Raw genomic sequence first — 14,038 nt, 5'->3', positions numbered from 1 at the left:
ATACCACAGTTCAAAAGCATCAATTCTTCAGTGCTCAGCTTTCCTTATGGTCCAACTCTCATATCCATACATGACTACTGGAAAAACCACACCTTTGACTAGACGGACCTTTGTTGGCAAAGTAATGTCTCTGCTTTTTAATATGCTGTCTGGGTTGGTCATAACTTGTCTTCCAAGGAGCAAGCATCTTAATTTCATGGCTGCAGTCACCATCTGCAGTGATTTTGGAGCTCAAAAAAGTAAAGTCTCTCACTGTCTCCATTGTTTCCCCATCTATTTGCTGTGCAGTGATGGGACCAGATGCCATGATCTCAGTTTTCTGAATGTTGAGTTTTAAGCCAGCTTTTTCACTCTCCTCTTTCACGTTCATCAAGAGGCTCTTTAGTTCTTCTTCACTTTCTGCCGTAAGTGTGGTGTCATCTGTATGTCTGATGTTATTGATATTTCTCCCTGCAATCTTGATTCCAGCTTGTGCTTCATCTAGCCTAGCGTTTCTCTAGATGTACTCTGCATATAAATTAAATAAGCAGGGTGACAATATGTAGGCTTGACATACTCCTTTCCAAATTTGGAACCAGTTTGTTGTTCTATGTCAAGTTCTAACTGTTGCTTCTTGACCTGCATACAGATTTCTCAGGAGGCAGGTAAGGTGGTCTGGTATTCCCATCTCTTGAAGAATTTTCCATAGTTTGTTGTGATCTACACAGTCAAAGGCTTTGACATAGTCGATAGAGCAGAAGTAGATGCTTTTCTGGAGCTCTCTTGCTTTTTCACTGATCCAGCAGATGTTGGCAATTTAATCTCTGGTTCCTCTGCCTTTTCTAAATCCAGCTTGAACACCTGGAAGTTTATGGTTCACATACTCTTGAAGCCTGACTTGGAGAATTTTGAGCATTGCTTTGCTAGTGTGTGAGATGAGTGCAATTGTGTGGTAGTTTGAACATTCTTTGGCATTGCCTTTCTTAGGATTGGAATGAAAACTGACCTTTTCCAGTCCTGTGGCCACTGCTGAGTTTTTCAAATTGGCTGACATATTGAGTGCATTACTTTCACAGCATCATCTTTTAAGATTTGAAATAGCTCAGCTGGAATTCCATCACCTCCACTAGCTTTGTTCGTAGTGATGCTTCTTAAGGTCCATTTGACTTCGCATTCCAGAATGTCTGACTCTAGGTGAGTGATCACAGCAGCGTGGTTATCTGGGTTGTGAAGATCTTTTTTGTACAGTTCTTCTGTGTATTCTTGCCACCTCTTAATATCTTCTGCTTCTGTTAGGTTCATACCATTTCTGTCCTTTATTGAGCCCACATTTGCATGAAATATTCCTTTGGTATCTCTAATTTTCTTGAAGAGATCTCTAATCTCTTGAAGAGACTAGAGATCTCTAAATTATTTATTTACTTTTTTTTTTTTTAATTGCACTAGGTCTTCATTGCTATGCATGGGCACTCTCTAGTTGCAGCTAGCCAGGGCTATTCTTTGTTGTGGTGCACAGGCTTCTCATTGTGGTTGCTTCTCTTGTTGTGGATCACAGGGGCTGGGGCTTCAGTAGTTGCAGCATGTGGACTCAGTAATTGTGGCTCATGGGCCCTAGACTGCATGGGCTTCAGTAGTTGAGCACGTAGGTTCTAGGGAGCAGACTCAGTAGGTGTGACACACAAGCTTAGTTGCTCTGTGGCCTGTGGAATCTTTCCGGACCAGGAATCGAACTCATGTCCCCTGCATTGTCAGGTGGATTCATATCCACTGTACCACCATGGAAGTCCTCGATTTTTTCTTTTATATTTTATGCTTTTTGAGTCCTAATTGATTTTTGCTTAATCCAGATTCAAAAAGATTTTCTCCAATGTTTTCTTCTAGAAGTAGTATAACCTCACATTATATATGTAAGTCTGAGCTAGTTTGAGATAATTTTTAAAAAATATTTCTTTATTTATTTGGCTGCACCTGGCCTTGGTTGCAGCATGTAGGATCCAGCTTCCTGACTAGGGATTGAATCCAGACCGCCTTCACTGGGGGCATGGAGTCTTAGCTACTGGACCACCAGGGAAGGAAGACCTGAAATAATTTTTTATGTGTGTGTGATGTAAAGTAAAGGTGTAAGTTCAGTTTGTTTCTTGTTTTTCTTACATATGGATTTTCATATTGTTCCAACATTCTTTGTTGGAAAGACAGTTTCTCCCTTATTGAATTATCTTGGTACCTTCATAAGAAATCACTTGGTTATGTACATATAAATCTGTTTCTGAACTCTGTTCTGTTTCATTGATCTATACATCAGATCTTAGAGAATACCACACTGGCTTGATTTACTCTATCTTTATAATAAGGCTTGAAATCACATAATGTTCACCTCTACTTGGTTCTTTTTCAAAATTGTTCTGTCTCTTACATGTCCTCTGCTTTCCTTATGATTTATAGAATTAGCTAGTTTAATATGTACAGTTTTCATTGGAACTATTTTGAATCTATAATTTGTAAGAATTGACTGTCTTTATTTATTTATTTATTTTTTCATTTATTTTTATTAGTTGGAGGCTAATTACTTCACAACATTGCAGTGGGTTTTGTCATACATTGACATGAATCAGCCATGGAGTTACATGTGTTCCCCATCCCGATCCCCCCTCCCACCTCCCTCTCCACCCGATTCCTCTGGATCTTCCCAGTGCACCAGGCCCGAGCACTTGAAGAATTGACTGTCTTTAAATCGAGGTATAGTCAACACAGTTTCTATTAGTTTCAGGTATATGACATAATTATTTGATATTTCTGTCTATTGCAAAATGATCACAAGAAGTTCAGTTAACATCCATCATCATATATACTTACAAAATTTTTTTCTTGTGGTGAAGACCCTTAAGATTCACCCTTCAGCAACCTTCAAACACACAATATAGTGTTATTAACTATTATCATCATGCTGTAACTGTATCCCATGACCCATTTATTTTATGCTGGAAGTTTGTACCTTTTGACCTCTTTTACCTATTTCACTCACCACCCCCTCTTTGTTTTACCTGTCAACCACCAATCTGTTCTCTGTAGTGTAAGCTTGGTGGGGTGGAGGGTAGGTGGTTTGTTTTTTCAGATTCCACATATAAGTGAGATTCCCAAGGTATTTATGTTTTCCATAGTAGCTGTACCAGTTTCCATTTCCACCATAGCGCACAAGGGATCCCTTTCTGTGCATTCTTGCCAGCACTATTTTTTTCTTCCCTTTTTTGATAATAGCCAATCTAACAGATGTGAGATGGTATTGAATATTCTTTTCTTAATATTATTGAATTTCCTGATCCATGAAAAGAGTTTCTTTCTCCTTTGGTTTACGTCTTAAATTTCTCCCAGCAATGTTTTCTAATTTTCTTGAATACATTTTGTTAGATTTCTTTCTTGGTATTTCATGTCTTTTATGCTCTTGTAAAGAGTTTTTTTTAATTTAAATTTCTACTTTTTCATTGCTAAATATAGATTATTGATTATTATATATTGACCTTTTATTTTGTAATCTGGCTACACTCACTTATGAGTTCTTATGACATTTTGGTAAGTTCTTTGGGATTTTGTGCATAGGTATCATTTTGTCTGCATATAAAGATACTTTTATTTCTTCCCTGTAATCTGTATGCCTTTTGTTTTTATTGCCTATCACATTGAAGGAACAGAAGTATAATTTTGAACAGAAATGGTAGTGTTAAATAACTTTCCCTTGCTGCTAATCTTAGAATGAAAGCATTCAGTCTTTTGCCATTAATTCCAATGTTTTCTTTAAGACTTTTATTGATGCTCTTTTTTAGGCTGAGAAAATTTCCTTCTTTTTCTAGTTTGTTGAGAGGAGAGATGAGACATAGAAAGTGTTTTCCTTTGTCAGAGCAATGTTAGTAAGAAGGTAGCTATCATAAAAGGGGGTAAGAAGAAGACAGCTAAAATGTAACAAAATTATGCAAGGTAAGCTCCTTGATATTTATCCTAGAGAACTGAAAACATAGGTTTTACACAAGCATCTTTATAGGAATTTATTTATAATAACCAAAAACTTGGAAACGACCCAAAGGCCCTTCAAACAAATTGTAGTACTTTTATGTAATGGAATACTCAATTAAAAGGAATGAACTGTTGACAAATGCAACAAATTGGATGAATCTCAAGAACATTGTAGTAAGTGACACAAGCCAGTATCAAAACTTTACATACATCATGGCACCATTTTTACATTTTCAAAATGATAGAATTACAGTGATAGAAAATATCATTATTCCAGTGTAATTTTCCAGTGTTTAATTGCACTATAATTATATAAAAAATGATATATACATATCTTCTCATTAGGAGAAGCTAGGTTAAGGGCACATGGGAATTCTGTAGTACCTTTGCAACCTCTCATGTGTCTAAACCTTTCAAAATAAAAAGTTTTAAAAATATATATAGGTAGTGGACAAGGAGCCTGGGGGCTGCAGTCCATGGGATCACAAAGAGTCAGACATGACTGAGTGACTAACACACACACACAGTGGACACAATAAAGTAAGCCAAAGAGAGAAAAAAATCACATTAATCCAAAAGAAGGCAGAAAAGGACCAAAGAACAACTGCATCAAACAGAAAACAATTTACCAAATGGTAGGTTTAAATCCAGTTTTCTCAATAATTGCATTAAGTGTGAATGCTCTAAACCCAGCAATTAAAAGACAGTAACTGTCGGATTACATTAATTATGTGATATCTATAAGAAATCCTCTTTAAATAAAAGGTTGAAGGTTAAAAATAAATGGATGAAAACAATAATCAAAAGAAAGTGAAATGAAATATGAAATGATGTGGGCTTCAGAACAAAAATATTACCAGGATTGGAGAGGAGACTTACATAAAGATAAAGGAGTCAATTCATCAATTACTTTTGAGTCATAATTATGTGTGTATGTATTAACTAAAACTAATAACAAACTCTTTTAGAAAACAGAAGAGAAATAAATATCTCCAAAATAATTTTATGAAGCTTACATCAATCTGATACCAAAACCAGATAGACACATCAGAAGAGAACTGCAGACCAGTATCCTGCATGAATATAAAAATCCTTAACAAAATATTAGCAAATTAAATCCACCAGCATGTAAAAATGTATTTATACCAGCAATACAAGGTTTGTATAACATTGGATTAAGTAATCACTGTATTTCACCACATTAATAACATAAAAATGGAAAATCATTTAACTATCCCATTGAAGACATTTGATAGAATTCCACATCCATTCATGATCAAACATCTCAGCAAACTAGAAGTAAAAAGGGATTTCCTCATCCCAATAAAAGGCATTTTTGGAAAACTTACTATCAACATCATAGTTAATGCTCAAAGACTGAATACTATTCCCTAAGATCAGAAACAAAATAAGAATCTGCTCTTACCATTTCATTTCATCACTGTTTACTTCAACATTGTTTCCATAGCTGTGTAATAGGCTAGGAAAAGAAAGAAAATGTATGCAGATTGAAAAGGACAACATGATTCTTTGCATCGAAAAATGAACACTTCAACCTACTAGAATTGAGTGAATTTATCAAGGTCGCAGGATTCATGTTCAAGATACAAAAAGGATTTGTAGTTCTATATTACTAACGATGAAAAATTGGAAATTCATATTTGTAAAATACAGTTTACAATAGTATAAATAAGCATGAGCTAATTTTGGAATAAATTTAAGAAAAAAAAATTCACTGAAAACTATAAAACATTGTTTAGAGAATACAAAGCAAACTTAAATGACAAGATAGATCATTTTCATGAATCAGATGATTTGATATTGTGAAGATGCCCATTCTTGTATATAAATTAATTTATACACTCAATATAATGCTAATGAAAATCCCTGTAATATTTTTTTATACAGATTGACAAACTGAATGTAAAATTTATGTGGCAACCAATACAAAACACTTCCTGTAGCCAAAATAATTCTAAATGAAGTTGGAAGACTCATACCATCTAATATAAATAGTTACTATAACACTGTAGTGGTAAGACTTCATGATGTTGGCATAAGGATAGACATTTAAACTAATGAACCAGAAAAGAGAGCTTAGCAACAGATATTCATCAGTTCAGTTCAGTTCAGTCACTCAGTTGTGTCCGACTCTTTGCGACCTCATGGACTGCAGCACACCAGGCTTCCCTGACCATCACCAACTCCCAGAGCTTACTCAAACTCATGTGCATTGAGTCAGTGATGCCATCCAGCCATCTCATCCTCTGTTGTCCCCTTCTCCTTCTGCCTTCAATCTTGCCAAGCATCAGGGTCTTTTCCAGAGGGTCAGTTCTTTCTATCAGGTGGCCAAAGTATTGGAGTTTCAGCTTCATCATCAGTCCTTCCAATGAATATTCAGGACTGATTTCCTCTAGGATGGCCTGGTTGGATCTGCTTGCTGTCCAAGGGACTCTCAAGGGTCTTCTCCAACACCACAGTTCAAAAGCAGCAATTCTTCAGTGCTCAGCTTTCTTCATGGTCCAGCTCTCACATCCATACATGACTACTGGAAAAACCACACCTTTGACTAGACGGACCTTTGTTAGCAAAGTAATGTCTCTGCTTTTTAATATGCTGTCTGGGTTGGTCATAACTTGTCTTCCAAGGAGCAAGCATCTTAATTTCATGGCTGCAGTCACCATCTGCAGTGATTTTGGAGCTCAAAAAAGTAAAGTCTGTTGCTGTTTCCATTGTTTCCCCATCTATTTGCTGTGCAGTGATGGGACCAGATGCCATGATCTTAGTTTTCTGAATGTTGAGCTTTAAGCCAACTTTTTCCCTCTCCTCATCACTTTCATCAAGAGGCTCTTCAGTTCTTCTTCACTTTCTGCCATAGGGTGCTGTCATCTGCATATCTGAGGTTATTAATATTTGATTCCAGCTTGTGCTTCCTCCAGCCCAGCATTTCTCATGATGTAGTCTGCATATAAGTTAAATAAGCAGGGTGACAATATACAGCCTTGATGTACTCCTTTCCCCAATTTGGAACCAGTCTGTTCCATGTCAACTTCTAACTGTTGCTTCTTGACCTGCATACAGATATCTCAGGAGGCAGGTCAGAGGGTCTGGTATTCCCATCTCTTTAAGAGTTTTCTACAGTTTGTTGTGATCCACACAGTCAAAGGCTGGAGATATTCATAATTATTGTCAACTGATCTTAAGAAAGGGGGCAAGATAATAGGGAAATGGTAGTCTTTTCAACAGCTGGTACTAGGGCAGTTAGATAACCAAAAGGAAAAAAAATGAGCCTTGATCATTATTTCACACCATACATAAAAATTAACTTGAAGCGAATCATACATATATAAAAGTTAATTTGTAAAATATTAGTAGCATACATGTTTTAAAATATCCCATCCTTTGGATAGGAACATTTTTTTAGATAGGATACAAAAAGCACATTCTTTTTTAAAGGAAAAGCAAATGGGACTCAAACCCTTAAAATTTATGGTGTTTAAAAGTGTTACGTATGAAAGACACTGTGGCACTGAAAATGCAAATGCAAAATATAGATGGGAAGAAAATATTTGCAAAACATCCCCCCAGTTCCATTTTCCCCTATCATAATTTTTGGTTTGATCAGTGTTCATTGTTTACAGTATAATGACTCTGTTAAACACTTCACAATTGAGCTATAATTACATTTCTTTTCTTTGACAACTGTTGTTTTTCTTAAAGTTGATAACTATCTTGTTTTTCGTTTGTTTGCTTGCTCACTTAGCTTTCTTTGTTCTTAGTACTGACTGTAGAATACAGCTTAAAAGAAAAGAATATACACGAGAACCTTTTAGATAATTTCCTGCATGTGATGAGAAACCCAGTTGAAAGTCAGAAGTGTTGATATGTATGGATGCTACCACACTTCAGTTGTGTCCAACTCTTTGCAACCTTATGGACTGTAGCCCTCTACGCTCCTCTATCCATGGGATTCTCCAGGCAAGAATACTGGAGTGGATTGCCATGCCCTGCTTCAGGGGATCTTCCCACATCTCCTGCTGGGAGAAGCCTTTATATATGAGAACAGTTTAGATAATTTCCTGCATATGGTAAGAAACCCTAGTTGGAAGTCAGAAGTGTTGCTAGTCAATAGGAAGTTGCACCTAATTCCTAGAATCCTTGAAGAAAAGTAAAGAGATGAAAAGTTACCTGTTCCAGCTTGGAACATATTCCCAAAGATGATCGGTAGCAGAAGGCTACCCCGACTTCCTAGTTTTCAGTTCTTTTGCTTTCCCTGCCTATCAGAACCTCTATCCTCAACCACTTATGTTAGTTGTAACTGTTATGTCTATTCATGTGCTGTAACCAGAAATAATTAGTTTACAGCATTACCAGATTGGAATTCTTAATATATTGTCCCCAGAAATATTATTGGTATCCAATAGAGTCTAAAGTAATTATAGATAATACAGTTTACCCACATTGTAGTTGTAGGTAACATTGAAGAGAGGTATCTTACATTTAATATTGTTTCTATGGGAAAATGTGTTTCAGTGTTCTCCCAAATCTATCTGTTAATGAACTTTTAAAATGCCACACATTATAAATTGGTAATTGTGTTGTGTGCTTACTAATGTTGTAGCTTCCTTTCTTTGGCTAAGTGTTTTCCTAACTAATTCAGCAGATATTTATTGAGTGCCTACTATGGCAAGGATTATGCTTGGTGTGAGAGAGGCATGGTGAACAAGACATGGTGTCAACCTCTCAAAGAATTTGTGTTGGGGAAGACAGTAAAAATAAATGTTCACTTGGGCTTTTTTGCCACTATTCCTTTTTAAAAAAAAATTTTATTTTTAATCAATTATCTTCCAATTAAAAATAAAAATTTTTTAAAAAAAGGAATAGTGGCAAAAAAGCTCAAGTGGGAAAAAAAAAATAAATGTTCAACTACGATAGAGCATATTGAGTGCCTGAAAACCAGGATATTGAAGAGGGATATGGGAGAAAACACTTGGTCAAGTCTTGGGGGTTCAGGATTCCAAGGAATGAACAAGTAAGATGTATAATTTCTGTAATTTATCCTAAGGGTTCTGAGCAATTGGATATTGTGGAATAGTGTAAAATGATATGATTTGCACTTTACAAAAAGAACAGCAGCTACAGGCATGCCACATTTGTTGAACCTCACTTTATTGCACCTTGCAGATTACATGTTGTTGTTGTTGTTACAAATTGAGAGTTTGTGGCAACTGTACATCAAACAAGTCTTCTTGGCTTTCTTTTTCCAATGGCATTCACTCACTCATGTCCCTGTGTCACATTTAGGCAATTCTCATGATATTTCAAACTGTCATTGTTGTTATGTTTGTTCCGATGATCTCTGATTGGATCAGTTATCTTTTGTAATTCTTTGGCGGTGGCTTAAACAGTGTCCGTATATGCCACTGAACTTAACTAAGATATTTGTTTGTGTTCTGACTGCTCCACCAGCCAGCCATTCCTCTCTCTCTCTCCCTCTCTTCAGGCCTCCCTATTTCCTGAGACACAACAATACTGAAATAGGCCAGTCAGTAACCCTATAATGGCCTCTGAGTGTTCAAGTGAAAGGAATAGCTGCACATGTGTCTGTTTACATCAAAAGCTAGGAACGATCAAACTTAAGTGAAGAAGTCATATTGAAAATTGAGACCGCTGAGAGCTAGGCCTCTTGCACCAAATAGTTAGCCAGGTTGTGACCACAAAGGAAGAGTTCTTGTAGGAAATTAAGAATGTTGCTCCAATGAACGAAACTGTCTTACTGATGATATGGAGAAAGTTTTAGAGGTCTGGAATGACAATCAAACCAGTCACAACATTCCCTTAAGCCTAAGCCTAATCTAGAGCAAGGCCCTAACTCTCTTCAATTCTTTGAAGACTGAGAGAGATGAGGAAGCTGCAGAAGAATAGTTTGAAGGTAGCAGAGGTTGGTTCATGAAGTTTAAGGAAAGAAGTCATCTCTACAACATAAAAACGCAAGATGAAGCAGCAAGTGCTGATGCAGAATCTGTAGCAAGTTATTCAGAAGTTCTGGCTAAGATAATTAACGAAGGTGGTTACAGTAAACAACAGGTCTTCATTGTAGATGAAACAGCCTTCTATTGGAAAAAGATGCCATCTAGGACTTAGGCAGTTAGATAGGAGAAGTCAGTGCCTGTGTTCAAAGCTTAAAGGGACAGGTTTACTCTCCCAATTAGGAACTACTGTGGATGGTGACTTAAGTTGAAGCCAGTGCTCAGGTCAGTTCAGTTCAGTCACTCAATTGTTTCTGACTCTTTGCGACCCCGTGGACTGCAGCCTGCCAGGCTTCCCTGACCGTCACCAACTCCCGGAGTTTGCTCAAACTCATGTCCATCGAGTTGGTGATGCTATCCAACCATCTCATTCTCTGTCATTCCCTTCTCCTCCTGCTTTCAATCTTGCCCACCATCAGGGTCTTTTCCAGTGGGTCAGTTCTTTGCATCAGGTGGCCAGAGTATTGGAGTTTCAGCTTCAGCATCAGTCCTTCCAATGAATAGTCAGGACTGATTTCCTTTAGGATGGACTGATTGGATCTCCTGGCAGTCCAAGGGACTCTCAAGCATCTTCTCCAACACCACAGTTCAAAAGCATCAATTCTTCGGTGCTCAACTTTCTTCGTACTCCAACTCTCACATCCATACATGACTACTGGAAAACCATAACTCTGACTAGATGGACATTTGTTGGCAAAGTAATATCTCTGCTTTTTAATACGCTGTCTAGGTTGGTCATAGCTTTTCTCCCAAGGAGCAAGCGTCTTTTAATTTCATGGCTGCAGTCACCATCTGCAGTGATTTTGGAGCCCAAGAGAATAAAGTCTGTCACTGTTTCCATTGTTTGCCCATCTGTTTGCCATGAAGTGATGGAACAGATGCCATGATCTTTGTTTTTTGAATGTTGAGTTGTAAGCCAACTTTTTCCCTCTCCTCTTTCATTTTCATCAAGAGGCTCTTTAGTTCTTCTTTGCTTCCTGCCATAAGGGTGGTGTCATCTGCATGCCTGAGGTTTGATATTTCTCCCTGCAATCTTGATTCCAGTTTGTGCTTCATCCAGCCTGGCATTTCACATGATGTACTCTGCATATAAGTAAAATAGCAGGGTGACAATATACAGACTTGACATACTCCTTTCCCAATTTGGAACCAGTCTGTTGTTCCATGTCAAGTTCTGACTGTTGCTTCTTGACCTGCATACAGATTTCTTAGGAAGCGGGTAAGGGGGTCTGGTATTCCCATCTCTTGAAGAATTTTCCACAGTTTGTTGTGATCCACACAGTCAAAGGCTATGGCTTAGTCAATAAAGCAGAAGTAGATGCTTTTCTGGAATTCTCTTGCTTTTTCACTGATCCAGCGGAAGTTGGCAATTTGATCTCTGGTTCCTCTACCTTTTCTAAATCCAGCTTGAACATCTGGAAGTTCATGGTTCATATACTCTTGAATCCTGACTTGGAGAATTTTGAGCATTACTTTGCTAGCGTGTGAGATGAGTGCAATTGTGTGGTAGTTTGAACATTCTTTGGCATTGCCTTTCTTTGGGATTGGAATGAAAACTGACCTTTTCCAGTCCTGTGGCCACTGCTGAGTTTTTCAAATTGGCTGGCATATTGAGTGCAGCACTTTCACAGCTTCATCTTTTAGGATTTGAAATAGCTCAACTGGAATTCCATCACCTCCACTAGCTTTGTTCATAGTGATGTTTCTAATGCCCACTTGACTGCATTCCAGTATGTCTGACTCTAGGTGAGTGATCACACCATTGTGGTTATCTGGGTCATGAAGCTCTTTTTTGTATAGGTCTTCTGTGTATTCTTGCCACCTCTTAATATCTTCTGCTTTTGTTAGGTCCATACCATTTCTGTCCTTTATTGTACCCATCTTTGCATAAAATGTTCCCTTGGTATCTCTGATTTTCTTGAAGAGATATCTAGTCTTTGCCATTTTGTTGTTTACTCTATTTCTTTGCATTAATCACTGAGGAAGGCTTTCTCTCTTTTTTTTTTTTTTCCTTTCCTTTATTTATTTATTTATTTTTTCAGTGTGTTTTGTCATACATTGATATGAATCAGCCATAGATGTACACGTATTCCCCATCCCGATCCCCCCTCCCACCTCCCTCTCCACCCGATTCCTCTGGGTCTTCCCAGTGCACCAGGCCCGAGCACTTGTCTCATGCATCCCACCTGGGCTGGTGATCTGTTTCACCATAGATAATATACATGCTGTTCTTTCGAAACATCCCACCCTCACCTTCTCCCACAGAGTTCAAAAGTCTGTTCTGTACTTCTGTGTCTCTTCTTCTGTTTTGCATATAGGATTGTCGTTACCATCTTTCTAAATTCCATATATATGTGTTAGTATGCTGTAATGTTCTTTATCTTTCTGGCTTACTTCACTCTGTATAATGGGCTCCAGTTTCATCCATCTCATTAGGACTGGTTCAAATGAATTCTTTTTAACGGCTGAGTAATATTCCATGGGTGTATATGTACCACAGCTTCCTTATCCATTCATCTGCTGATGGGCATCTAGGTTGCTTCCATGTCCTGGCTATTATAAACAGTGCTGCGATGAACATTGGGGTGCATGTGTCTCTTTCAGATCTGGTGTGAGGAAGGCTTTCTTATCTCTTCTTGCTGTTCTCTGGAACTCGGCATTCAAATGGGTATATCTCTCCTTTTCTCCTCTGCCTTTTGTTTCTCTTCTTTTCTCAGCTATTCGAGTGCTCATTTACCATTCTGTATATCCTAAGGCCCTTAAGAATTATGCTAAATCTTCAGGTGGAACAAGAAAGCTTGGTTGACAGCACATCTGTTTACATCATGATTGACAAATATTTTAAGCCCACTGTTGAGAACAGTGCTCAGAAAAGATTCCTTTCAAAATACTACTGCTCATTGAGAGTACCTGGTGTGATAGAGATGTACATTGAGCTTCATGTTGTTTTTATACGTGCTAATACAATATCAGTTTTGCAGCCCCATGAATCATGGAGTAATTTCAACTTTCAACACTTATTCTTTAAGAAATATGTATCATAATGCTGTAGCTGCCACAGATAGTGATTCCTAATTTAGATCTGGGAAAATTCAGTTGAAAATTTTCTGGAAAGGATTCACCATTCTAGATGCCATTAAGAACATCTGTGATTCATAGGAAGAGGTCTAAATAGCAACATTAACAAGAGTTTGAAAGAAGCTTGAGTCCAACCCTCGTGGATGAATTTGAGGGGTTCAAGACTTCTTAGAAGGAAGTAACTACAGATGTGGCAGAAATAGCAAGAGAGCTAGAAGTGGAGCCTCAAGATGCAACTGAATGCTGCAGTCTCATGATAAAACTTTATTTATTATGTGACAAGCACTCTTTCATTCCACAATAAGAGCATAAACCAAATCCGGGCCACTTATCCATTTCTGCCACCTCTTATGGCCTGTGCCCTCAGAGCCATTAATCAAGGAGCCTCAACTGTGACAGGGCGGCTACACCACTTGTTTTCAAGTTGCAGAGGGATGATGCACTAGGACTAGGGTCTCGACAGGATAGGCACAATTTCCTTTGGAGTCCATTCCGTTTGATCCCTTATAAAGCCTGAACTTTTAAGAGCACAGGGCCAGCCCCTTAATTCCCAGAACAGATTGCCATCAGTGGAGATTTACAGATAGTCATGATAATTCTTCAGTAGAAGCAGTCACTTCAGTAGATGAGTAAAGAAAGTGGTTTATTGAGATGGAACCTCTATTCCTGGTGAAGATGCTGTGAAGGTTGTTGAACTGACAAAGGATTTAGAATATGACATAAATTTAGTTAAAAAAGCCACAACAGAGCTTGAGAGGATTGATTCCAGGTTTGAAAGAAGTTCTGCTGTGGGTCAAATGCTATTAAACAGCATTGCATGCACATGAAAATTGTTCACGTTAAGAAGAGTCAATTAATGCAGCCAACTTCAGTGTTGTCTTAATTTAAGATATTGCTACAGCCACCCCAACCTTCATCAACCATCACCCTGACCAGTCAGCAGCCAG

General features: G+C 37.8%; 1 protein-coding gene across 6 annotated transcripts in view; it reads left to right on the top strand.

The window, feature by feature from the left end:
- ZRANB3 (zinc finger RANBP2-type containing 3) overlaps positions 1-14,038 on the top strand; it is a 279,170-nt gene that overhangs the window by 188,990 nt on the left and 76,142 nt on the right. The gene's annotated exons all lie outside the window — the stretch shown is intronic.

The sequence above is a fragment of the Cervus canadensis genome, chromosome 15 (genome assembly GCF_019320065.1).
Source record: "Cervus canadensis isolate Bull #8, Minnesota chromosome 15, ASM1932006v1, whole genome shotgun sequence".
Classification (NCBI taxonomy): Eukaryota; Metazoa; Chordata; class Mammalia; order Artiodactyla; family Cervidae; genus Cervus; species Cervus canadensis.
Note: the sequence above shows the minus strand (reverse complement) of the source record. Positions and strands in the feature narration are given on the sequence as shown.